Source organism: Rhinopithecus bieti, unplaced genomic scaffold (genome assembly GCF_001698545.2).
Source record: "Rhinopithecus bieti isolate Rb0 unplaced genomic scaffold, ASM169854v2 scaffold_28163, whole genome shotgun sequence".
Classification (NCBI taxonomy): Eukaryota; Metazoa; Chordata; class Mammalia; order Primates; family Cercopithecidae; genus Rhinopithecus; species Rhinopithecus bieti.
The window spans coordinates 1,406,341-1,433,000 of NW_016813718.1; the positions used below are offsets into that span (position 1 = coordinate 1,406,341).

General features: G+C 48.2%; 1 protein-coding gene across 1 annotated transcript in view; it reads right to left on the reverse strand.

Moving 5' to 3' along the window:
- Window positions 1–26,660, reverse strand: part of LOC108513206 (translation initiation factor IF-2-like) — a 90,812-nt gene that overhangs the window by 8,310 nt on the left and 55,842 nt on the right. The window contains exon 3 of the mRNA XM_017848896.1: window positions 1,423–1,490. The gene's annotated coding sequence lies outside the window, so the exon portion shown is untranslated. The remainder of the gene's footprint in view (window positions 1–1,422; window positions 1,491–26,660) is intronic.

Genomic DNA, 26,660 nt, shown 5'->3' on the forward strand with positions numbered 1-26,660 from the left:
TAATGGAGTTTCACTCTTGTTGCCCAGGCTGGAGTGCAATGGCGTGATCTTGGCTTACCGCAACCTACACCTCCCAGGTTCAAGCAATTCTCCTACCTCAGCCTCCTGAGTAGCTGGGATTACAGGCATGCACCAACACACTAGGCTAATTTTGTATTTTTAGTAGAGATGGGGCTTCTCCATGTTGGCCAGGCTGGTCTCGAACTCCCGATCTAGGTGATCCACCCGCCTCTGCCTCTCAAAGTGGCTGGGATTACAGGCGTGAGCCACTGCACCCGCCCAGCCAATTCCTTTCAATATTATGTTCCCTAGCTTCCTCCTAAACCTGGAAGAGGAAAATATTAATTCACTAAAAGCGAAAATACACATTATGACTCTAAACATAAAAGGGTCTGAGTTACATAAGTGAACTGCTCTTTCAGAGACTCTAAGCAATTTGAAAATATCTGCAGACTTCTAAATATTCAGTAACTAAAAAGTAAAAGAATATTCGGAATTCAGAATCCTGCATAACTCTCTAAAATCTCAACTTTCTTTTTTTTTTTTTTTGGAGATAGTGTTTCGCTCTGTCACCCAGGCTGGAGTGCAATGGGGTGATCTCAGCTCACTGCAACCTCTGCCTCCCAGGTCCAAGCGATTCTCCTGCCTCAGCCTCCTGAGTAGCTGGGATTACAGGTGCATGCCACCATGCCTGGCTAATTTTTTTGTACTTTTTTGGTAGAAACGGGGTTTCACCATGTTGGCCAGGCTGGTCTTGAACTCCTGACCTCAAGTGATCCACCTGCCTTGGCCTCCCAAATTGCTGGGATTACAGGTGTTAGCCACCATGCCCAGCCTAAAATCTCAACTTTCAAAGAGTCTGGGACTGAAAGTAAAATCATCTCTTATGCCCTTTACCCCGTTCATTTTTATTTATTATTATTTATTTTTTTTGAGATGTAATTTCACTCGTTGCCCGGGCTCGAGTGCAATGGTGCGATCTTGGCTTACCACAACCTCCGCCTCCTGGGTTCAAGCGATTCTCCTGCCTCAGCCTCCCATGTGCCACCATGCCTGGCTAATTTTTTTGTATTTTTAGTAGAGACGGGGTTTCTCCATGTTGGTCAGGCTGCTCTCGAACTCCCGACCTCCGGTGATCCTCCCACCTCGGCCTCCCAAAGTGCTGAGATTACAGGCATGAGCCACCGTGCCCGGCCCTATTTTTATTTTTTATATTAATTTTTTAAAAAATAGAGATGGGGTCTCACTATGTTGCACAGGCTGGTCTCAAACTCCTGGGCTCAAGCTATCCACTCACCAGGCCTCCCAATTTACTGGGATTGCAGTCATGAGCCTCCGCACCAGGCCACCCTTTACCCAATTACCCGTCAAGGGAAAATAAATATTTTTTAAATTAAAATTAAGAACACTCAGTGTATATACCTTGTTGAGTTCTTCTATCCTTCTTATTAGGTATGGGTTGCTGGAGGAATTCTCAAAGTAGACATAATCTGTAATTAAAGGAAGTACAGAACTTAATATTTTCAACAGAAAGTTCAGATTTGTCAATCCATGACTTTTTATGTTAGGCAATTCACGTTTGAAATTAAGCTCATAATTCAGTCACTGGTAAAAGCAAACATAATAATCCAGCCTTAATATATTCTCTCACGTGCCTACTATTGACGGACCTTTATTTTCTTGGCATTTTCATTTCAATTAATGCTTCATCAGTTTCTCCTAGACTTCTGTCCCAATGTCATTTCTTTAATAATAAAAAAGACACCTCTTATCACTGGGTAGTCAGGGCACACTAAACATGTGTCCTCTGTACTATAACTACTTCCACATCTTTTTCCTCCAATACAATTTGCCCTGGAGGCTGCTTCTCACATAAACTATTGACCTAAGACACATTCAGAGCATGGAGAAAGGCTTCACAGTCCAACCTACATTTCAATCGCTACTTAAAAAAAAAAAAAAAAAAATCAGATGAGCAGAACAGGTAAGAGGAAGAACGCTAACAAACTTTTCCACAGCTCTACCTGGGAAGATGAGGACAAAAGGGGGTCAGGGGGATCAATTATAAGAGGCAAAGTGCCCTGGGGGTGATATCACCATCTTTTTTACCCTTTTACCATATTTAATCCAGATCCATTTAATGTCTTGTGATTAAGAAATTGCTGCAGGCTTTCAACTAAAAGATAACATTTTCAAGTGCTTTTCCTCTCATCTAATAGGCTCGCTGGAAACTTCCCACTGTGTGTTTATCTGAAAGGCAGCTGCATTGTTATTGTCTATCTTAGTGGCTCTTTCGCCGCTCTCTTCTGCAAAGTGGCCTCATTTAGCCAGGCCATTCCCACCACCATCCATCAGAAGCTCAGCTAATGAGTGGAGAAGGAAGAGCAAGTCTCTCATACAAACACGCCACTTATCTGAATTATTATTTTACCAGGAAAGAGGGAGGAGGGCGTCGTGAGTAGGGAGAAAGTTTGTTTGACCTTATTTCTCTCTTCCGCAGACTGGGAAGGAGGCAGGCAGCAGAGCAAACGTCCAGGCAGAGCTCAACTCCCCACCTCCGGCTGAGGTTCCCAGGTCCCACGAAGCCCCATTCGTGGGGGGCTGGACCAGAAACGAAAGAAGGGGGGCCGAGGAAGGCGAGGTGCAGGGCCCCGGCCCGCAAATAGGCCTGTCCAGCTGGGCCCCTAGCTGGGCCCCCACCGCCCCACCCCACCCCAGGCTCCCACTGAGTGGGGAAGAAGCAGGGGAGGGGATGTCCCCTCATCCTCTCCAGCGCCTAGAAGCCACGCGAGAAGGCCACCTTCTCAGGGGGCTCGACGGGCCCCACCACCATGAGGGTTTCGTGGAGGGAGATGTCTGGTAATTCGTACCCCCAAGTAGAGGCCTGGCCCTAAACACCTGGCGGGGTGCGAGGGTGAAGGTGGCCCCGGCCCCTCGCGAGCCCCCCGTGGGGAGGAGGGGTGGTTGGGGTGGGGAGTCCTGCCCTCTGCGGCCCCGGCGCCCGCCCCCTGCGACCTCAGCCCCGGGCGCCAGTGGCTCCGGCAGTTGGCGTGCGCTCGCCCGGCCCCCGTCCCGGGCCGCTCCCACACGGGCCGGGTCGGCTGAGCCTGCCTACCTCCGACCCGGTCATGTTGGCCGCCTGTCCGCCCGCCGCCCGCGGAGCCGAGCCGAGCCCAGCCGCGCCGGCCGCCGCCTCCTCAGCCTCAAGCCTCGACCGCCGCCTGCACGCCGCGCTCCGCGTTGCCTCGCCACGGAGGGGAGGGAGAACTGAAGGGGAGGGGAAGCCAAGAGGTGGGGCTGGTGCCCGCCCCAGCGCCAGGCTAGCGAAGCCTAGTGGGCCGGGCCGGGGGAGGCCCAGGGAGGCCCGAGCGCTGCGGGACCAGCGGGAATTGGGGGGGAGGGTGGGGGGTGTTGCTGGAAGTGGAGGGCCCTGGGGCCAGGGTCCTGGCCGAGGCAGAGGCCTGCGCTCAAATGCAGACCAGGGGTAGTTAGAGAATTAGAGTGGGGGCTGAGGCTCAGCCTCTCCCCAGCACCTCTTGCCCCACCCAGTGTACCCCCTCACCTGTCCACACCGAGACAGGTCTTCCTTCCCTACCTCTGTCCCTGGGGAACCCCCCTGTGGCTGACCTAGTAGGCAAGCGCCAATCTCAATGCAAACTCTTGGATGCAAATAAGTACAGGCAGCAGGGTGCCTTCCTCGTGGTGAGATCCAAGGGGCCGGCCTGGAGCCTGCAGGCTCTAGGGCCAGGAAGACCCCTGGTGCTTCCCGCCTCGCCAGAGACCCAGCTGGGGACAGAGGTTGAAAAACTCCCTTCCTAGGCCACCCTAACTGCGTCATCGTTCACCCCAAAACTGGGCTGAGCAGAACCAACTCTCCAACACCCAGATGGAGGCCCTGGCTCTAGACAGGCCCTATATATGCAGGGCCTGTTCTGCTGGGACCTTTAGGAGTGGGGGGCTTCCTTTGTCCATAGGGGAACAGGGCCCTACAGTTCACAATCACCGCCCCCAAAAAGAGGAGATTCTGTTCAATCAGCTTGATGTGGATGGACACTTAGCTGGTTATGTGCCTAAAGCTTCTAAATGATTATTGTCTCAAGCCAATTCTCTAAACAACCTCTGTTTTCACGGCCTTCCTACTCTCACAGAAACAAAAAAAAAAAAAAAAAAAAACAACGTTGAATCTTAGCTGGCTATCCCCCAAACGAACACAAATAACTTTCTTTAGAGAAGCCAGTCCATTCCAAAGTACTCCCAGACATTGCTGCATAATAAACACGAAGAGGATTTCTTGGTGTGGTGGCTTGTTTGGAATGTCTGATGATACACAGCTGTGTGCTGTCAACTCTGGGTTTGAGGTCTGTGCAGGGCTAAGAGGTGCCCCCAGAAAAGAAGGTTGTGTTTCGGTTGTTTGGTGATGACATTTGTGATGGTCCCTTATCACAAAGTATTGAGATGAAAAAACAGTTGTGCGTAGCTGAGGCAAAATATAAAAATAAAAAAAGAAAGCACCATTGAATTACATTGACTCTATGACCTGTTTCCTCATCTATAAAATGGGAACGCGAATTCCCCCTTCACAGGTGTGGTAAGGATCAGTTGTGATGATATCTGAAAGTGCTTTTTAAACCAGGGAACACAGAGCACCATGCAAATAACAGGTGTCTCTTGCTTTCTTTTTAACCCCAGAAAACCACAGATTCCCAAGGGTTCTCTGCTGTGTGTCAAATTCTGAGCCATGTGTCAAATTCTGACCCAGAGAAGAAAGCAAAAGTGTTCTGTTCTGCACATTGCATAGCTGTCATTCAACATTTACCAGAGATCCCACCAAAAACATTCTGACAAAACTGACATCACTCCATTTCTGAGCTGACACATAAATAGGTTGAATAATTCACCTGGAATCACACAGTAAACTGGCAGCAATATTGGGATTATAAATCAGCCCTTTTCTCTGGCCTAGAATGTTCTGAACCACAGTCTTTCTCCAAGTCAAAGACCATCTAGAAACCATAAAGTGCAAAGAAGTGGATCACAAGCTTTAGGGTGTTTTCCCATTAATTTTTCATAAGCAATTTCTCCTCCTTCGAAATCTTGCCCTGTTTTTGTTAATTCATTGTGTGCCTGTCTCATTTCCCCAGCTTAGTGCTCTTGCCAGGTGTTTCTGATGACTGTGCTAACCACAATAAATGGTGAAAGATGCCAAGAAAACTCCCTATGTCCCCTTAGGTACAGCCTTATCCAGCAGCACCCCGTGAAAGACCTCAAAGACTTGAAGGGGACTAGCAGGAGGTAATGATGGTGGCAGTACTTGGAACCGTTTTTTTACTCTAGATTCTATATATTAGTCTCTTCCATCTCCAGCTCCTAGGCCAATGTCCTCTACATTTCTGAGCTGACATAGTAGATGCTCAGTATCTGAAGAATAAATACCAATGAATCATGGACTCGGAGAATCAGAAGAGCTGAATACAGGACTTTGCCTATGAAACTTTTCTATGTCCTAATTCTAGAGAGGTTCACACATAAAGGAGCTCAGCAAATGTTTGTAGATTGAAAGAAACGTTTCAAGCAAAGAAGGGTGGAAAGCCTGCACCTTTAAAAAAGCAAAGGCATGTCTCCCTTCTTAGCTACATGGTTTAGACCACAAACTTGTCATCAACCAGCCCTAACATCACTCCTAGTTTGGGAGTTTAACTATAAAGACCTTGAGCAAGTTACTTAACCCCTCTGAGCCTCAAGAGGGATTACAAAATATTACTACTGGTTGATACCTACCTCAAAGGCTTATGGTAAAAAAATTTTTGAGACGGAATTTCGCTCTCATTGCCCAGGCTGGAGTGCAATGGCACAATTCAGCTCACTGCAAGCTCCACCTCCGAGGCTCAAGCAATTCTCCTGCCTCAGCCTCCCAAGCAGCTGGGACTACAGGTGCCCGTCACCATGTCTGGCTAGTTTTTGTATTTTTAGTAGAGTCAGGGTTTCACCATGTTGGCTAGACTGGTCTGGAACTCCGGACCTCAGGTGAACTGCCTGCTCGGCCACCCAAAGTGCTGGGATTACGGGCATGAACCACCATGCCCAGCCTGGTAAAATTTAAATATAGAAGGTGTTGGCATTTGTTGAGAGCTTCATATGTGTTAAGTCCCTTCTCTCTATTCCAGTTATTCTCATCACTAAGGAAGAAGTGTCTCTCAGGCCATGCCAGAAATCCCAAGGCAAATCCAGCCCTTACACGGATGAAATTTCCTTGCACAGTTGTTGCAATTAAAGAACCACATATAAGATAGTTCTTCACCATTTAGTTGAAGAGAAGTGGATGCAGCAAGAAAGCTATAGGTGGCTAGGCATGGTGGCTCATGCCTGTAATCCCAGCACTTTGAGAGGCCAAGGCAGGAGGATCATTTGAGCCTGGACAACATGGCAAGACCCCACCTCTACCAAAAAAAAAAAAAAAAAAAAGTTAGCCAGTTCACGCGCACCTATGGTCCTGGCTACTCTGGAAAAGGCTGAGGCAGGAAAATCGCTTGAGCCCAGGAGGTCGAGGCTGTGAGCCATGTTTGTGCCACTACACTCTAGCATGGGCAATAGAGCAAGACTCTGTCTCAAAAAAATAAATAAAGAAAAGAAAAAAAAGGGCCGGGCGCGGTGGCTCAAGCCTGTAATCCCAGCACTTTGGGAGNAAGCTTTAGGTGAAGAGGTGAAATGGAGAGTTGGTTTTGTCTGAACATAGGGATGGAGTTTTTATGTGTGCGAAAAAAATAAAAAGAGATTGGTGCTGGTTAGCTGGGCTTGGTGGTTCACGCCTGTAATCCCAGCACTTTGGGAGGCCGAGGCAGGCAGATCATAAGGTCAGGAGTTCAAGACCAGTCTGGTCAACACAGTGAAACCCCGTCTCTACTGAAAATGCAAAATCTTAGCCGGGCGTGGTGGCACGCGCCTGTAGTCCCAGATACTCAGGAGGCTGAGGCAGAAGAATCGCTTGAACCTGGGAGGCGGAGTTTGCAGTGAGCCAAGATCAAGCTACTGCACTCCAGTCTGGGCAACAGAGCAAGACTTTGTCTCAAAAAAATAAATAAATAGACCAGGCACGGTGGCTCACATCTGTAATCCCGGCACTTTGGGAGGCCAAGGCAGACGGATCACCTGAGGCTGGGAGTTCGAGACCAGCCTGACCAACATGGAGAAACCTCGGCTCTACTAAAAATACAAAATTAGCTGGGCGCAGTGACACATGCCTGTAATCCCAGCTACTAGGGAGGCTGAGGCAGGAGAATCGCTTGAACCTGGGAGGTGGAGGTTGTGGTGAGCTGAGATCGTGCCATTGCTCTCCAGCCTGGGCAACAAGAGCAAAACTCCGTCTCAAAAAACATTAAAAAATAAAATTAAATAAATAAATACATAAATAAAAAGAGATTGATGCTGGCCACAGTCTGGGAGTTCTGTGATACTGAACCCAGGAAAGGAGCCTGGAGGTCTAAAATGTAATTAATCTGAAACCAGAAGCCAGGCTTCAGAAAACGGACTTTGTCTTGTTGGTTTGTGTTTTCCATGATTTATTTCTGTCTTCTTTTTCCTTTCATTAACTTCTTCTCTTATTTAGTAAAATTCTTTTGGAAAAGGCCAGCCTGTCTTATATTCTAAGGAGGGCCTGGGTTTTAAAGGCAGAGGAACATATCCCAAGAGAAATGTAGGCATGTGATGGCAAGAATCAAAGCAGAAGAACCCCGAAGAGAAAGGAAACCAGAATTGGGAGTTCTGTAGCTTCTCTAGTCATAGAGCTGGTGCTTCCATAGATCCTCTGTGCTAAAAACATGAAATCCAGGACCAATCCCAAAAGGTGTTGGTTTCGGGCAGTATGTGTTTTCAGATCACACAGTTCCCTCATGCCCTCACAGGGGAGCTAGCTCAGCCATTTGGCTGGTTCCACAAGAAGGTTCCTTCTCTAGTAACATTATCTGTAGGTAATAGAAAGGAGACTAAGTCATAATGGGGACAGAAATGAGCCCCTGGGTGGTTAAGTTAATTGACCCTACTGTTTCTCTTTTTTAACTACTGTAGATTTGAATAAGAAATGGTTGATCTGTGCGGTGGCTCACGCTCAACACTTTGGGATGCCGAGGCAGGCAAATCATCTGAGGTCAGTAGTTTGAGACCAGCCTGGCCAGCATGGCAAAATCCCATCTCTACTAAAAATACAAAAATTAGCCGGGCATGGTGATGCGTACCTGTAATCCCAGCTACTTGGGAGGCTGAGGCAGGAGAATCGCTTAAACCTGGGAGGCGGAGGTTGTAGGGTCAAGAAAAAGAATGCTAAGGGTCAATGGGAAGTGTTGAAGGAATGTGACAGGGAGTGAGGTGTTTATATAGATGATTCAGACTGCAGTACAGACAGTGGATTAGAAAGGGTGGAGAGTCCAGACCAGATCAGTTGGGAGGTTGGTGAGAAGGGGTGATGGTCTGGCCTAGGGTAAAGGCAGTAGGTTATGATAAGTAGATAGTTTTAGAGAGATGGAGGAGGCAAGAGGTGTCAGATCTGGTGACTCTAGGGAGGCATGAAGTGAAAGGGTGGTGACAAGGCTTATGGGGAACTGGTGGAGAGAGGTAAGTAGAGATCAGTGAGCAAAGCATACAGGACGAAAGGCAAGTTGGGGAAGAGGATAGTGGACAGGTTCTGTGCTGGAAGGGTTGTGTTCGAGGTGCCTTTGGAAATATCCAGGTAGATGTCTTCTCTTTGGGAAATAGTTGGATGAAAAGGCCTAGTGTTTAGGAGAGAGATCTGAGCTGGAAATAACCATTTCTGGTGTTATCATCAGCCCAGAGCCCAGCCAGTCTAAGGAATAAGCCAAACCCTGGCCCCAGGGAAGGAAGCAGGTTCCCTGAGTCCTTCAGGTTGGGTGGAAACAGGTTTGGCAGGTCAGGTTCAGGAGATCAGAGTCCAGGTGCAAATGTGCAAATAGGCAGAGCGTGGGCAGAGCCACATAAGCCACTGCCCAAGGCAGACCAGGAAGCCAAGGGGGAATGGCCCGGGCTGACCATCTCACCAGGACTAGCTAGCAAAATTGTCAGTCAGCATCCACATAAGGTTCTGCCTCAACCCTCACTCCTTCTTACTAGCCCTGAAAAGCAGCTGGGGTGGGGACGGGGAGGGAAGATGGAAAGAACAGAAGGACTGAAAAAGCAAATCTGACTCATTCCTACCTCACCCTCTTGCCTCTAAGATGATGTAGTGGGTTGAATGGTGGCCCCCCAAAAGACATGCCCACCCAGAACCAGTGAATATGACCTTATTTGGAAAAAGGGTGTTTGCAGATATAATTAAGCTAAAGATCTCAAGATGAGATTATCCTGAGATTAGGATGGACCCTAAGTCTAATGCCATGCGTCCTTATAAGAGACAGAAGAAGAAAGACGCAGAGAAAAGGGGGCAGCCCTGTGAAGGGAGAGGCAGAGATGGGACTTACGCAGCTACAAACCAAGCAGTGCCAGGGGTTGCCAGCAACCACTGGCATGGAATGGATTTTCCCCCAGAGCCTCCAGAAGGACTAACCCTACTGACACCTTGCTTTCAAGCTTCTGGCCTGTAGAACTGTGAGAGAATGAATTGTTTGAAGCTACCCAGTTGGTAGTAATTTGTTACAGGAGCCTTAGCAAACTCCTACAGATGGTATCCACCCCTCAATTTTAAGTAAACATAGATTCAGCCAGAAAACACTTAGAGCAGTATACAGTATACACAGATTAAGGGACACAGAAACAGAATAAGATAATAAAGAGAAATACACAGAGAAAGAAGGGGACCCCTCACCACTTTATCTAAGTCCTACTCAATCCCTTGAAACACCTCAATGTGTTTAACTCACCTTGGTTTGTCTCTCCTCCTAGCTGACACGGTTGGCTTAGTGCTAACAGAAAAGGACACCTGGGGCCGGGTGCAGTGGCTCACGCCTGTAATCCCAGCACTTTGGGAGGCCGAGGTGGATGAATCACAAGGTCAGGAGTTTGAGACCAACCTGGCCAACATGGTGAAACCCCGTCTCTACTAAAAATACAAAAATTAGTCAGGCGTGGTGGCGGGTGCCTGTAATGCCAGCTACTCAGAAGGCTGAGGCAGGAGAATCGCTTGAACCCGGGAGGCGGAGGTTGCAGTGAGCCAAGATCATGCCACTGTACTCCAGCCTGGGCGACAGAGCAAGACTCCACCTCAAAAAAAAGAAATACATAAACAGATATGCTAGTATAGAATGATAAATGTTATAGGGAGAGTAAATCGAGATCAGAGAACACAAAAAGTGATGATGGTGGTAAGGGAAGGCCTTTTGTATATGCTAAGAACTGAAAAGAAACTAAAATAGGCCGGGCGCGGTGGCTCAAGCCTGTAATCCCAGCACTTTGGGAGGCCGAGACGGGCGGATCACGAGGTCAGGAGATCGAGACCATCCTGGCTAACACGGTGAAACCCCGTCTCTACTAAAAAATACAAAAAACTAGCCGGGCGAGGTGGCGGGCGCCTGTATCCCCAGCTACTCGGAGGCTGAGGCAGGAGAATGGCATAAACCCGGGAGGTGGAGCTTGCAGTGAGCTGAGAACTAGCCACTGCACTCCAGTCCGGGCGACAGAGCGAGACTCCGTCTCAAAAAAAAAAAAAAAAAGAAACCAAAATAATGAAATAGAGTGAACACTTGGGACATCTGGAGAGCAACATTCCAGACAGAGGGAAAAAGTGCAAATTCCCCACATCAGGAAGCAGCCTGACTTGATCATGACGTGGAAAGGCCAGTGTGGAGAGCAGATGGGGTCAGGGAGGTGAATAGGGTCAGGATCCCATAGGGACCAGTGGGCCATGGTAAAGAGTTTGAATTTTATTCTAAATATAGTGGGAAGCCTTTAGAAGGTTTTAAACATGGAGTAATGGAGACTTAATTTGGTTTTTGTTTTGTTTTTGAGATGGAGTCTCCGTCACCCAGGCTGAAATACAGTGGCCCGATCTTGGCTCACTGCAACCTCCACCTCCCAGGTTCAGATGATTCTCCTCCCTCAGCCTCCTGAGTAGTTGGTATCACAGGCATGTGCCACCACACCCCGCTAATTTCTTTTTTTTTTTTTTTTAGTAGAGATGGGGATTTACCATGTTGGCCAGACTGGTCTCAAACTCCTGACCTCAGCGGATCCACCCACCTCAGCCTTCCAAAGTGCTGGGATTACAGGTGTGAGCCACCGCGCCCAGCCCTGGGTGTGTGTGTGTGTGTGTGTGTGTGTGTTTTGTTTTGTTTTGTTTTGTTTTTGAGACGGAGTCTCTGTTGCCCAGGCTGGAGTGCAGTGGCACCATCTCACCTCACTGCAACCTCCACCTCCCAGGTTCAAGCATTTCTCCCTCCTCAGCCTCTCTAGTAGCTGGGATTACAGGCATCCACCACCACGCCCAGCTAATTTTTGAATTTTTAGTAGAGACGGGGTTTCACTTTGTTGGCCAGGCTGGTCTTGAACTCCTGACCTCAAGTGATCCACTCGCCTTGACCTCCCAGAGTGCTGAGATTATAGGCGTCCACCACCAACCACAGCTTCATTTGTTTTTAAAAGCTCACTTGCTTGCCAGTGATGCAGTTCAAAAAAAAATCAGCCAGGCACAGTGGCTCACACCTGTAATCCCAGCACCTTGGGCGGCTGACGCAGGCAGATCACTTGAGGCCAGGAGTTCAAGACTAGCCTGGCCAAAATGGTGAAACCCCATCTCTACTAAAAATACAAAATTAGTGGGGCATGGTGGCGTGTGCCTGTAATCCCAGCTGCTCAGAAGTCTGAGGTGGGAGAATCGCTTGCACCTGGGAGGCGGAGGTTACAGAGCAAAACTCCATCTCAAAAAATAAAATAAAACTAAAATTAAAAAAAAATCACTTGGGCTGCTGTGCAGAGTTCAAACCCTGAGAAAGACAAAACAGGAAGACTTTTTTTTTTTTTTTTTTTTTGACGACGGATCTCTCTCTTTAGCCCAGGCTGAGTGCAGTGGCCGGATCCCAGCTCACTGCAAGCTCCCGCCTCCCGGGTTTACGCATTTCCTGCCTCAGCCTCCCAAGTAGCTGGGGACTACCGGGCACCCGCCACCTCGCCGGCTAGTTTTTTGTATTTTTTAGGTAGAGACGGGTTTCACCGTGTTTAGCCAGGGATGGTCTCGATCTCCTGACCTCGTGATCCGCCCTCTCGGCCTCCAAAGTGCTGGGATTCAGGGCTGAGCCACCGCGGCCGGCAAACAAAGACATTGATAGAGACTGACTATTTCAAGGAAGAGAGAAGTAACAAAGACTGGAGTAGGATGGTAGCTGGTCATGGCCATGGAGGTTTTTTTTTTTTTTTTTTTTTTTTTTTTTTTTGGACGGAGTTATCGTCTTGAGTTGCCCAGGTGCAGTGGCTCGATCTTGGCTTACCGCAACCTCCACCACACCCCCCTGCCCCCCACCCATCCCGGGTTCAAGCGATTCTTCTGTGTCAGCCTCCCGAGTAGCTGGGATTACAGGCATGCACTACCACGCCCAATTAATTTTGTATTTAGTAGAGATGGGGGGGGCGGTTTCCCCATGTTGGTCAGGCTGGTCTCGAACTCCCGACCTCAGGTGATCTGCCTGCCTTAGCCTCCCAAAGTGTTGGGATTACAGGCATGAGCCACTGCGCCTGGCCAGAGATATATTTTTTAAGGCAGAGCCAATAGCTCTTACTGAAGGATTGAATATAAGAGATGAAATGGGAAAACAAACTTTTTTTTTTTTTTTGAGACAAGGTCTCGCTCTGTTGCCTAGGCTGGAGTGCAGTGGCATGATCTCGGTTTACTGCCGCCTCCACCTCCCAGGTTCAAGCAATTCTCCCATCTCAGCCTCCAGAGTAGCTGGTATTACAGGCACACACCACCACGCCGGGCTAATTTTTGTATTTTTAGTAGAGACAAGGTTTCACCATGTTGGCCAGGCTGGTCTCCAACTCCTGACCTCAGGTGATCCATCTTCCTCGACCTCCCAAAGTGCTGGGATTACCTGCGTGAGCCACTGCACTCGGCCCAAAGCAAACTTGTTAGGACTCCCAGGTGCTTATAGACATCTGTTTGAAAGTATGAGATAGACAACTGGATCTGGGCTCTGGAACTTAGCAAAGAGGCCTAGACTAGAGATGCAAATCTGGATGTCGCCACCACATACACAGTGGAGGAAGCTAGAAACTGGTGAGATTACCTGCCAGGAGAGGGAGTGTGGGTGGAGAGGAGGGCAGAGGCCTGAACCCTGGGGCAAGCCAACATTGAGAGCAAAGGTTGGTTCTCTAGCTGCTCCAGGGGAACTACGGAGACAAGGCTGAGCTCCACCCCCAAAAATCCTGATTTAATTAGTTTGGAGTAGGCCATAGGTTTTAGTTTTAAAAAAAAGGCCGGGCATGGTGGCTTACGCCTGTAATCCTAGCATTTTGGGAGGCTGAAGCAGGTGGATTGCATGAGCTCAGGAGTTTGAGACCAGCCTGGGCAATATGATGAAACCCTGTCTCTACTAAAATACGGAATAAAAAAAAAAAAAAATAGCCGGTGTAGTAGGATGTGCCTGTAGTCCCAGCTACTTGGGAGGAAGGAGAATTGCTTGAACCCGGGAGGCGGAGGTTGCAGTGAGCTGAGATGATGCCACTGCATTCCAGCCTGGTGACAGAGTGAGACTCTGTCTCAAAAAAAAAAAATTTTTTTTAAAGGCTGGGCACGGTGACTCATGCCTGTAATCCCAGCATTTTGGGAGGCCGAGGCAGGCAGATGGCCTGAGGTCAGGACTTCAAGACCAGCCTGACCAACATGGAAAAACCCCGTCTCTAATGAAAATACAAAATTAGCCGGGCATCGTGGCACATGCCTTTAGTCCCAGCTAGTTCTAGCTACTGAGGGGGCTGAGGCAGGAGAATCGCTTGAACCCAGGAGCCAAAGGTTGCAGTGAGCCGAGATCTCGCCACTGCACTCCAGCCTGGGTAACGAGCAAAACTGTGTCTCAAAAAAAAAAAAAAAGTCCTCAGGTGATTCCACTGTGTAGCCAAGATTAAGAACTATGAAGGTAGTGATGAAGAGGAGAGCTGTAAAGAGAGACTAGGGAATATTGAGGGAGGTATGAAAAATGTCGGAGAAATACCAGTCCCAAAAGCCAAGTGAAAAAGGGAGTGGTCCAACCCACAAACTGGAGCAAGAGCAATAAATCAACACTGGATTTGGCAAAGTAGTGGCCAAAAAATACCAACTCCCCTGCCATCTTTCCTTGGTGGCTCTTGATTCTTCAGGTGCTAGGCAGCTCAAAATAAATTGGTAGGGTTAGCCTGAGATACCCAATGGTGTAAATGACTCCAAGGACAGGGAAAGGGGACTCATGAATCCCCCACAACCCCTGCCAGACTGAGGAATGGAGACTAGAATTTGCTCTTTTTATCAGCTCCTTTTATCTTTACCTGTATGTTTGTAGCTACTGCCCTTTCTATAAGAGACAGAGGGAAGTTTATTAGCACTCTTGATTTCAAAAAGGACCGAAAATGTTGGGGAGCTCAAAGCTAAACTTCGAACTCCTGGATAAATAAATCATTGTTTATGTCTCCTTTCATCTCTGTAAAGTTTCGGAGGAAAAACGCATGAGTATTACAGAGCCGCTTCAAGGAGCTGCTTTTACAGAGCCAGGTCAGGACTATATTATTAGTGGCAACTAATGCAATGTTTCACGTTTAATTGCACAGATCAGAGCACTGAGCAGGGCACCTGGAGGCAGTTTGACCTTTTCGAGGCTTTGGTAAAGGACACCCAGAACCCATCCAGCCAAATCCTGTCATCGGTTCCTTTCTGTAAGAGGAGACAAAGTGTCCATCTTCTGGAAGCCCTGACTCCTCCACCCCACCCCACCCACTCCAGGCTTCTAGAATAATGAAGTAAAATGGGGACTGTGTTTTTTTTTCTCAATTTTTAAATTTTTATTTATTTATGTTGAGACAAAGTCTCTCTCTGTCGCCCAGGCTGGAGTGCAGTGGCACGATCTCGGCTCCGCCCAGGCTGAAGTGCAGTGGTGTGATACCTGCTCACTGCAATCTCCACCTCCTGGGTTCAAGCAATTCTCCTGCCTCAACCTCCCGAGTAGCTGGGATTACAGGAGTGAGCCACTGCACCCGGCCTTTTCTTTTTAAATTTTGTGGGTACAAAGTAGGTATATATATTTTGGACTGTGTTCTTGAAATGAAGGGTGGAGTACATGTTAGAAGCTAGAATTCTGGAGGCAGAAGGAGGAGAGAAGTTTCCAGCATTTCACAGGGCCTCCTTCCTCTGCCCTTGATCTTGGCTGTCTCCTGAAATCTGGAAATCGGGTGCCCTTGTCCTCTGCTCCATACTCACATAGAGCCTAAATCGGACCTTTTGTAAGGGGCCCTGAAGTCTCCCCATGAGGTCAGAGCAATGCTGAAGGCAGAGTTGGAACACTCTGCGGCCTTGGTGCTCCTACCTCTTCCCATTCCCCCCACCAATATAGCCCCTCGAAGGCCCCTCAGATCTGGACTGGCGTGTGGACCACTTGCTTGTCACACTGACTCCCTCCGGGAGTGGCTTTCTGGCTGAAGGTTGCAGGGCTTAAGACTGACTTCTCCATCTTGGCCTAGCTTCACACAAAGTGTCTGCAGCAGCAGGCAGGCTGGGAGACTTGAGGGATGGAGTGACTCCTGGCCAGTGGCATGTTGCTGGGATTGGATGCATTATTTATGATGCTGGTGTCAGCATGGCTCCCAGGCACCAGGGGAAATGGAAAAGGCACTTGGGCCAGTGCTGATTGAACTAAATATTTAAACAGGACTGAGGAATTGAGGCAAAATCCATTTTTCTTCGGTAAGGCAGAGAGTGCCACAATGACTTCAAGGATGGGTACTTGGTAAACGCTGTCGGGAGCATAAGGGAAAGCTGGGGGTCCCAGTCTAGGGCTCTCCTCCAGAATCAGCTCCCAGCTTCCTCTCTGGAGCAGATCTATAGGCTCTCGGGAAACTCTGGAGTAGGAGTACAGGAGGGGAGATAGAGAAGCAGAAGAATGAGACTAGGAGACACCCAAACAGTCAAACTGGCTGCATGCCTCAGGCTGCTTTTTGTTTCCCCAGGGAGCTCCATCTCCTTTTCTCTCTTTTTTTTTCTTTCTTTCTTTTTTTTTTTTTTTGAGATGGAGTCTCGCGCTGTCTCCCAGGCTGGAATGCAGTGGCACTGTTTCAGCTCACTGCAACCTCCATCTCCTGGGTTCTAGCAATTCTCGTGCCTCAGCCTCCTGAGTAGCTGGGATTACAGGAGCCCACCACCACGTCGGGCTAGTTTTTATATTTTTAGTAGAGATGGGGTTTCATTATGTTGGCCAGGCTGGTCTCGAACTCCTGACCTCAGGTGATCCACCCATCTTGGCCTCCCAAAGTGCTGGGATTACAGGCGTGAGCCACCGCGCCTGCCTGCCTGCCTGCCTGCCTGCCTGCCTGCCTTGCTTTCTTCCTTCCTTCCTTTCTTTCAAGACAGAGTCTCGCTCTATTGCCCAGGCTGGAATGCAGTGGCACCGTGTCGGCTCACTGCAAGCTCTGCCTCCCGGGTTCATGCCATTCTCCTGCCTCAGCCTCCCAAGTAGCTGGGACTACAGGCACCCATCACCACGCCTGGCTAATTTTTTGGGGTTTTTTTTTTTTTTTTTTTGTATTTTTTAATAGAGATGGGGTTTCACCGTGTTAGCCAGGATGGTCTCGATCTCCTGACTTTGTGATCTGCCTGCCTCAGCCTCCCAAAGTGGTAGGATTACAGGTGTGAGCCACCATGCCTGGCTCTTTTTTTTTTTTTTTGAGATGGAGTTTTGCTCTTGTTGCCCAGGCTGGAGTGCAATGGTACAAACATGGCTCACCACAACCTCCGCCTCCCGGGTTCAAGCAATTCTCCTGCCTCAGCCTCTCTAGTAGCTGGGATTACAGGTACGCACCACCATGCCCAGCTAATTTTTAGCAGAGACGGGGTTTCTCCATGTTGGTCAGACTGTTCTCGAACTCCCGACCTCAGGTGATCTACCACCTCGGGCCTCCCAAAGTGCTGGGAATACAGGTGTGAGCCACCATGCCCAGCCTCCCTTTCTCAAAATAACAGTGCTACTGCATTTGCCTATGTTAGTTGTCACCCAGGCTGGAGTGCAGTAGCATAGATCCTGGTTCACTGCAACCTCCTCCTCCTGGGTTCAAGTGATCGCCTCCCTCAGCCTCCTGAGTAGCTGGGATTACAGGCACCCGCTACCAGGCCCAGCTAATTTTTTTGTATTTTTAGTGAAGATGGGATTTCACCATGTTGGCCAAGCTGGTCTCGAACTCCTGACATCAAGTGATCCACAAGCCTCGGCCTCCCAAACCATTATCCTTTTAATCAGCTTGAAGAAGGGTAGTAGGGTGTCAAGCAGCCATGAATCCACCCTCTTATAGTGATTCTTCCCATCCCACCTGATACAGGTCCCAATCAGGAAGCTGACCTCCACCTGCTGCACACAAACACAGGGGACCACCACACTCCAGATTCGAGGAAAGAGGAGATCTCAAAAGGAGTTTTTCAGGTGGAAGGAAACAGCTGTCCTTCGGACTGGCTTTCCCTGTTGTTTTCTCCCTCCCTGTGGGGTCCCTCACTTGCATCTCAACAGCAGTCACTATCCCTGGCCCCCAGGGATGTGATTTTCTGTCTCTGCATGAATAAGTGCCCTTTTCCTTCTTTCCTCTAAGAACAGCTGAGACAGGCTGACATTTTCCAAATTAACTTTTATCAGAATTTAGGAAAGAAAAGGAAATAGCTGCAGAAAATACAAATGCATCAGTTCAATTCAGTTCAACACTTATTATGATTCCTACATCGAGCGCCATAGTCTAGGTTACCTTGATAAATGAAACAGAGTTCTGGGACTCAAGGAGTTCACCATCTAATGGAAGAGGCAGGCATGAATAGATAACTAGTTTGTTGTTGTTGTTGTTTGTTTTTCTGAGATACGGTCTTGCTCTCTCGCCCAGGCTGGAGTGCAATGGTGCGATCTCAGCTCACTGCAACCTCTGTCTCCTGTGTTCAAGTGATTCTCCTGCCTCAGCCTCCCGAGTAGCTGAGATTACAGGTATGCGCCACCACATCTGGCTAATTTTCGTATTTTTGGTAGAGACGGGGTTTCTCCATGTTGGTCAGGCTGGTCTCAAACTCCTGACCTCATGATCCACCCACCTTAGCCTCCCAAAGTGCTGGGATTACAGGCGTGAGTCACTGCACCCGGCCAATAAAAGGACCTTTTCTTACATTCCAGATAGAAGGAACAGCACATAGGAAGTACATGCATGACATATGAAAACCAATTGGACAAATGGGTCAAGACCAGATATAAAGGCTTGAATGGCAATGTGGTAAATAAGAAATATATATATTTATATTTGTATTTGGTCTTTGTCCTAGGTTCCTGGCACAGAGTTCCTAAAGCTTTTGGAATTTTCTGAGTGATAGGTATGTTTTTTGTTATTCATCAAGAACCGCTTTCATACCTTGGTTTATGCTAATGAGGTGCTAAGGCCCCTGGTACTCTCAGGATGGGGCTGCTCACCAGAAGGACCGAGAGTTAAGAGACTTGAAATACTCAGCCTCGCCGGGCGCGGTGGCTCAAGCCTGTAATCCCAGCACTTTGGGAGGCCGAGACGGCCGGATCACGAGGTCAGAAGATCGAGGCCATCCTGGCTAACACGGTGAAACCCCGTCTCTACTAAAAAATACAAAAAAACTAGCCGGGCGAGGTGGCGGGCGCCTGCAGTCCCAGCTACTCCAGAGGCTGAGGCAGGAGAATGGCGTGAACCTGGGAGGCGGAGCTTGCAGTGAGCCGAGATTCAGCCACTGCACTCCAGCCTGGGCGACAGCGCGAGACTCCGTCTCAAAAAAAAAAAAAAAAAAAACAAATACTCAGCTCATTCACCAATCTCTGAGAAGGCCATGGGGGTGAGGCTGGAAGTTAAGCTATATAAAAACTATATATATATATGTGTGTGTATGTGTGTGTGTATATGTGTGTATATATATATATATATATATATATATTTTTTTTTTGAGACAGGGTCTCCCTCTATCGCCCAGAGTCTCCCACTATCACCCACTGGAGCACAGTGGCAAGATCACAGCTTACCGTAGCCTCTACCTTCAAGGCTCTAGCCATCCTTCCACCTCAGCCTCTCGAGTAGCTGAGACTACAGGAGTGCACCACACACCCGACTAATTTTTAAATTTTCTATAGAGATAGCATTTCTCTTTTTTTTTTTAATTTTTTTTTTATTTTTTTTTTTTTATTTTTTAGTAGAGACGGGGTTTCACCGGGTTAGCCAGGGATGGTCTCGATCTCCTGACCTCGTGATCCGCCCGTCTCGGCCTCCCAAAGTGCTGGGATTACAGGCTTGAGCCACCGCGCCCGGCGAGATAGCATTTCTCTATGTTGCCCAAGCTGGTCTCTAATACCTGGACTCAATTGATCCTCCCACTTCCACCTCCCAAAGTGCTGGGATTACAGGCCTAAGCCAATGCACCTGGCCTGAAGCCACAAAATTTCATGAACTCCCAGACTGCTGAAGACGTGGGGGTGCTGAGAGGAAGGTGTGCCTTGGAGAGGATGTGGAAGTTCCACACCCGTTCCCCCATACCTTGCGATGTACATTACTTCATCTGGCTGTTTACCTGTGTCTCTTATTATATCCTTTATAATAAACTGCTAAACATTTCCCTGGATTCTGTGAGCCATCTTAGCAAATTATCGAACCCAAGGAGGGGGTTATGAGAACCTCGGTTTATAGCTAGTCAATCAGAAGGATAAGTCACAGACTAGGTGCAGTGGCTCACACCTATAATCCCAGCACTTTGGGAGGCTAATGTGGGTGGATGGCTTGAGCCCAGAAGTTCAAGACCAACCTGGGCAACATATCAAAATCTTTTCTCTACAAAAAATACAAAACTTAGCTGAGCATGGTAGCACACACCTGTGGTCTCAGCTACTCAGGAGGTTAAGTTGGGAGGATCACCTGAGCCAGGAGGTTGAGGCTGTAGTGAGTCATGATGGTGCCACTGCACTCCAGTCTGGGCAACAGAGTGAGATGTTATCTCAAAAGAAAAATATAAGAAGTAAGGGCGTGGTGGCTCACGCCGAGGTGGGCAGATCACGAGGTCAGGAGTTCAAGACCAGCTGGGCCAACATGGTGAAACCCTGCCTCTACTAAAAATACAAAAATTAGCTGGGCATGGTGGTGCACGCCTGTGATCTCAGCTACTTGGGAGGCTGAGGCAGGAGAATCACTTGAGCCTGGGAGGCAGAGGTTGCAGTGAGATGAGATCATGCCACTGCACTCTAGCCTGGGGAACAGAGCAAGACTCCATCTAAAAAAAATAAGAAAACAAAAAGATTTCTCTTCAGATTCACCAAAGAGAAGCATTCAAGAAGACAAGGGGTAAATTAGGGCTCATTGCTTAAGTTCCATTTTCCTTTATCTTGGGAAAGGCAGAAATGACACAAATATTGGTACAGACAGGAGACAGTGAAATACTGGGTTGAAGACGGCAGTTCCCCAGCAAAGTCCCCACCCTCAAGCCTAGATACTCGTGGCCCTAAGTGAGAATGAGCATTCCTGTTTTGTGCCCAAAAGTTGCCTTTTGGTGCACCATGCCTCCTATCCTGTACCCATATAAACCCTAAACCCCAGGCTCCAGAAGCAGCAGACAAGGAAACAAGCAGATGAACAGCAGAATGGCATGGCAGAGAGAGAAGAGAAGGAGTGTCTGAATGCCGAGAAGAGTTCAGCTGGGGATGGTCAAAGAGGAGTTCAACCACTGGATGGCCAAACTCCAGGGGAAGATCATTTTCCCACTCCATCCTCCTTCCAGCTCCCCATCTATCCCACTGAGATCCCCTTCCACCACTCAATAAAACCCCGCATTCACCCTTCAAGTCTGTGTGTGACCTGATTCTTCGGGAACGCTGGACAAGAGCTGGGGATACAGAAAGCTGTCACACTGGCCCTCTGCCCTTGCAAAAAGGTAGAGGGTCCACTGAGCTGGCTAACACTTAAGCCCTCTGTGGATGGCAAAGCTGGAAGAGTGCACTGTAACACACTCGGCATTGGGAGTCACAGACACCCATCCCTAGATACTACTGGTGGGGGCGGGGGGTGGGCCAGAGCCCAAAGGGCTTGCTCTAGGCTCCTGCAAGTGTCTTTCTCCATGCTCCCCTCCCATAAGCAGTTTGAGCAGTGGCGGCGACTGAACAGAGGATCCATATCCCTGTCACATGTTCTGCAAGAGGGGCGTCAGGGTACTCTCCTGTCTCACTATGAGGAAGGGCAGTTTTTTTGTTGTTTTTGTTTTTTTTTTGAGACAGAGTCTTGCTCTGTTGTCCAGGCTGGAGTGCAGTGGTGCAATCTCCGCTCACTGCAAGCTCCACCTCCTAAGTTCACGCCATTCTCCTGCCTCAGCCTCTGGAGTAGCTGGGAGTACAGGTGCCCACCACTATGCCTGGCTAATTTTTTGTATTTTTAGTAGAGACAGGGTTTCACTGTGTTAGCCAGGATGGTCTCGATCTCCTGACCCCATGGTCTACCTGCCTTAGTCTCCCAGAGTGCTAGGATTACAGGCATGAGCCACTGCACCTGGCCGTATTATTGCCTCAGGCCCTGATATGGTTTGGCTGTGTCCCCACCCAAATCTCATCTTGAATTCCCACATGTGAGAGGGATCCAGTGGGAGGTAATTGAATCATGGGGGCATGTCTTTCCTGTGCTGTTCTTGTGCTAATGAATAAGTCTCATGAGATGATGATTTTAAATAGAGGAGTTCTCTTATAAAAATTAGCCAGGCGTGGTGGTACATGCCTGTAGTCCCAGCTACTCGGGGAGGCTGAGGCATGAGAACTGCTTAAACCCAGGAGGCAGAGGTTGCAGTGAGCTGAGATTGTGCTCCTGCACTCCAGCCTGGGTGACAGAGCAAGCCTCTGTCTCACCAAAAAAAAAAAAAAAAAAAAGGCGGGACGCGGTGGCTCAAGCCTGTAATCCCAGCACTTTGGGAGGCCGAGGTGGGCGGATCACGAGGTCAGGAGATCGAGACCATCCTGGCTAACACAGTGAAACCCCGTCTCTACTAAAAAATACAAAAAACAAGACGGGCGAGGTGGAGGGCGCCTGTAGTCCCAGCTACTCGGGAGGCTAAGGCAGGAGAATGGCCTAAACCCGGGAGGTGGAGCTTGCAGTGAGCTGAGAACCGGCCACTGCACTCCAGCCCGGGCGACAGAGCGAGACTCCGTCTCAAAAAAAAAAAGAGGAGTTCCCCTGCACAAGCTCTCTCTCTCTCTCTGCTGCCATCCATGTAAGATGTGACTTGCTCCTCCTTGCCTTCCACCATAATTGTGAGGCTTCCCCAGCCACGTTGTACTGTAAGTCGAATTAAACGTCTTTCTTTTGTAAATCGCCTAGCCTTGGGTACATCTTTATCAGCAGCATGAAAACGGACTGATTCAGGCCCCCTCCTGTGTCTTGGCCATGTGCAGAGGATATGGTACTTCAGAAGAGCCAATTGTCTTAGCCAGGCATAGTGGCATGCCCCTGTACTCATAGCCACTCCAGAGGCTGAGGTGGGAGAATTGCTTGAGTTCAGGAGATTGAGGCTGCAGTGAAGTATGATCATGCCACTGCACCCCAGCCTGGGCAACAGAGTGAGACACTATCTCTAAATAAATATATAAATAAATAAAAGAAATCCCAGCTGTCTGAAGCCTCTCAGGCTCTGGAGGATGCAGTCTCCTAGATTCCAGATAATTCTTGCCAGGAAGAAACATATGAACATTTTGGGGCTCCTAAAAGAGACTCCATCTTAAAAAAGAGGGGCAATTACTTAGGCTTAATTAACAACTTGAGAGAGGTATTTATTCAGGCCTGTGAGACATTCATATTATGCAAAGTTAGAAATTTTTAGGGAATGAAACTGAGATCAACCAAACTTGAGAAATTTGAGGGCTGAAATTCCCTGAGCCTTTGAAAAACTAACCAAAGAGACACAGATGTCAAACCATAACAATTTTTTTAAATGAATAAAAATCAATTAATACACAAATATTAAGTAACGAGAAGACATGCTGGATGAGCATAGGTCAAAATTGCTAATAGTCCCAAGGATATTGCCCTGTGTCCCTTCTGTCAGCTCTTTCTGGGCTCTAAAAATGGATTAGTTTGCAACTTCAAATAGAGGAACCCTGCTCCTCTCTCCTGAATCAAGTATAGAAGCACTTATTTAAAAAATTTATTTGTTCAAAGTGACAAAGTTGGACATTTCCAAAAGTATTTAAGTTTCTGGCCATGTGTGGTGGCTCACACCTGTAATCCCAGTACTTTGGGAGGTTGAGGCTGGAGGTTGGCTTGATATCCGGAGTTCCAGACCAGGTTGGACAACATAGTTAGACCCTATCTCCACAAAACATTTAAAATTAGCTGGGTGTGGTGGCACATGTCTGTGGTTCTAGCTAGTTGCAGGCTGAGGCAGGAAAATCACTTGACCCAAGGAGTTCTTTTTTTTTTTTTTGAGACAGAGTCTTGCTCTGTCGCCCCGGCTGGAGTGCAGTGGTGGGATCTCAGCTCACTGCAAGCTCCGCCTCCCGAGTTTACGCCATTCTCCTGCCTCAGCCTCCCGAGTAGCTGGGACTATAAGCGCCCGCCACCTCGCCTGGCTAGTTTTTTGTATTTTTTAGTAGAGACGGGGTTTCACCATGTTAGCCAGGATGGTCTCGATCTCCTGACCTCGTGATCCGCCCGTCTCGGCCTCCCAAAGTGCTGGGATTACAGGCTTGAGCCTCTGCGCCCAGCCTCCTCAAGGAGTTCAAGGCTCCAATGAACCCTGATCACACTGCTACACTCCAGCCAGGGCAACCGAGCCAGATTCTGTTTCTAAAAATAAATCTCTCTCTCTCTCCCCCCTCTTTTTTTTTTTTTAACATGTACCTGTTTATTATAAAGACTATTACAAAGGGCCAGGAATGGTGGCCCTTTGTAATCCCAGCACTTCGGGAGGCCAAGGTGGGAGGATCCCTTGAGCTCAGGAATTCAAGACCAGCCTAGGCAGCATAGTGAGACCTTGTCTCTTAGGGAAAAAAAAGAATATTACAAAGTATACAGATGAAGAGAACTTCCATCCATGCCCTTCCTGGGTGCACCACCCTCCAAGAACCTCTACATGTTCAGCTATCCAGAAGCTCCCAAAAGAAGCTAAATTTCTTTCTTTCTTTTTTTTTTTTTTGAGACGGAGTCTTGCTCTGTCTGCCAGGCTGGAGTGCAGTGACCGGATCTCAGCTCACTGCAAGCTCCGCCTCCCGGGTTTAGGCCATTCTCCTGCCTCAGCCTCCCGAGTAGCTGGGACTACAGGCGCCCTCCACCTCTCCCGTCTTGTTTTTTGTATTTTTTAGTAGAGACGGGGTTTCACCGTGTTAGCCAGGATGGTCTCGATCTCCTGACCTCGTGATCTGCCCACCTCGGCCTCCCAAAGTGCTGGGATTACAGGCTTGAGCCACCGCGCCTGGCCCAAGAAGCTAATTTCTATAAAAATTTAGGAAAACACTAACCAAATGAATAGCTGCAATATATATTATGATTATTATTATTTTTTGAGACGGAGTCTCACTCTGTCACCCAGGCTGGAATGCAGTGGCACAATCTCGGCTCACTGCAAGCTGTGCTTCCAGGGTTCACGCCATTCTTCTGCCTCAGCCTCCTGAGTAGCTGGGAGTACAGGCGCCCGCCACTACTTCCGGCTAATTTTTTGTATTTTTAGTAGAGACGGGGTTTCACTGTGTTAGGCAAGATGGTCTCGATCGCCTGACCTCGTGATCCGCCCGCCTCAGCCTCCCAAAGTGCTGGGATTACAGGCGTGAGCCACCACACCTGGCCAAGATATATTATTATATAATCAAAAAAAAGCAAGCTGGCTGGCTTTGGGACGCTGAGGCAGGCGGATCACATGAGGCCAGGAGTTTGAGACCAGCCTGGCCAACATGGTGAAACCCTGTCTCTACTAAAAATACAAAAATTAGCTAAGAGTGGTGGCAGGCGCCTGTAATCCTAGCTACTCTGGAGGCTGAGGCAGAAGAATGACTTGAACCCAGGAGGCAGAGGTTGCAGTGAGCCAGATCATGTCACTGCACCCTAGCCTGGGTGACAGAGCAAGACTCTGTCTCAAAAAAAAAAAAAAAAGCCGGGCACGGTGGCTCATGTCTGTAATCCTAGCACTTTGGGAGGCCAAGGCATGTAGATCACAATGTCAAGAGACCGAGACCATCCTGGCTAACATGGTGATCCCAATGTCTACTAAAACTACAAAACTTAGCTGGGCATGGTGGCGCGCGCCTATAGTCCCAGCTATTCTGGAGGCTGAGGCAGGAGAATCGCTTGAACCCAGAAGACAGAGGTTGCAGTGAGCTGAGATCATGCCACTGCACTCCAGCCTGGCAACAGAGAGAGACTCCGTCAAAAAAAAAAAAAAAAAAAAAGCAAGCTGGATTAAAATACTTATGGTACAGTTGCATTTAGGAAAAAACAAAACTTAAGATATTTGTTGTGTAAGTATACAGATGTATAAATAGATGCCTGGAAGATTGGCTAGGAATCGCTGCACCCATAGTTAACCTCTGGGGAGGGAGGGAGTGGTCAGTGAAAATAACTCAATTTTCTTCTGTGTGCTTCCACATTGTTTGAAGTTGTTAGTAATAAAAATGTATTACATTTCATTAAATCGAAGACATAGACACAGAATTACAGAGTAGAAATTTTATTTATTTATTTATTACTTATTTTTTTGAGAGAGTTTCACTCTTGTTGCCCAGGTTGGAGTGCAATGGCACAATCTCAGCTCACTGCAACCTCTGCCTCCTGGGTTCAAGTGATTCTCCTGCCTCAACCTACTGAGTAGCTGGGATTACAGGCACCTGCCACCATGCCCGGCTAATTTTTGCATTTTCGGTATAGACTGGGTTTCACCATGTTGGCCAGGCTGGTCTCCCAAAGTGCTGGAATTACAGGCATGAGCCATTGTACACGGTCCAGAACTTTTATTATTATTATTATTATTTATTATTTAATTTTATTTTTTGAGACAGGGTTTCACTCTGTTGCCCAGGCTGGAGTGCAGTGGCTCAATCATAGCTCACTCCAACCTTGACCTCCTGGGCTCAAGTGATCCTCTCAACTCAGCCTTCCTAGTAGATGAAACTACAGGTATAGGCCACCACTCCTAGTTATTCTAAAAAAAAACTTTTTTTTTCTTTAGAGTCTCGCTCTGTTACCCAGGCTAAAGTGCAGTGGGCACGATCTCAGCTCACTGCAACCTCTGCCTCCCGAGTTCAAGAGATTCTCCTGCCTCAGCCTCCCAAGTAGCTGGTATTACAAGTACCCAACACCATGGCCAGCTAATTTTTGTATTTGTTGTAGAGAAGGGGTTTCACCATGTTGGCCAGGCTGGTCTTGAACTCCTGACCTTAAGTGATCTACCTGCCTCAGCCTCCCAAAGTGCTGGAATCACAAGTGTGAGCCATTGCGCCTAGCCAAATTTTATTTTATTTTATTATTTATTTATTATTATTATTATTTTTTTTTTTTTTGAG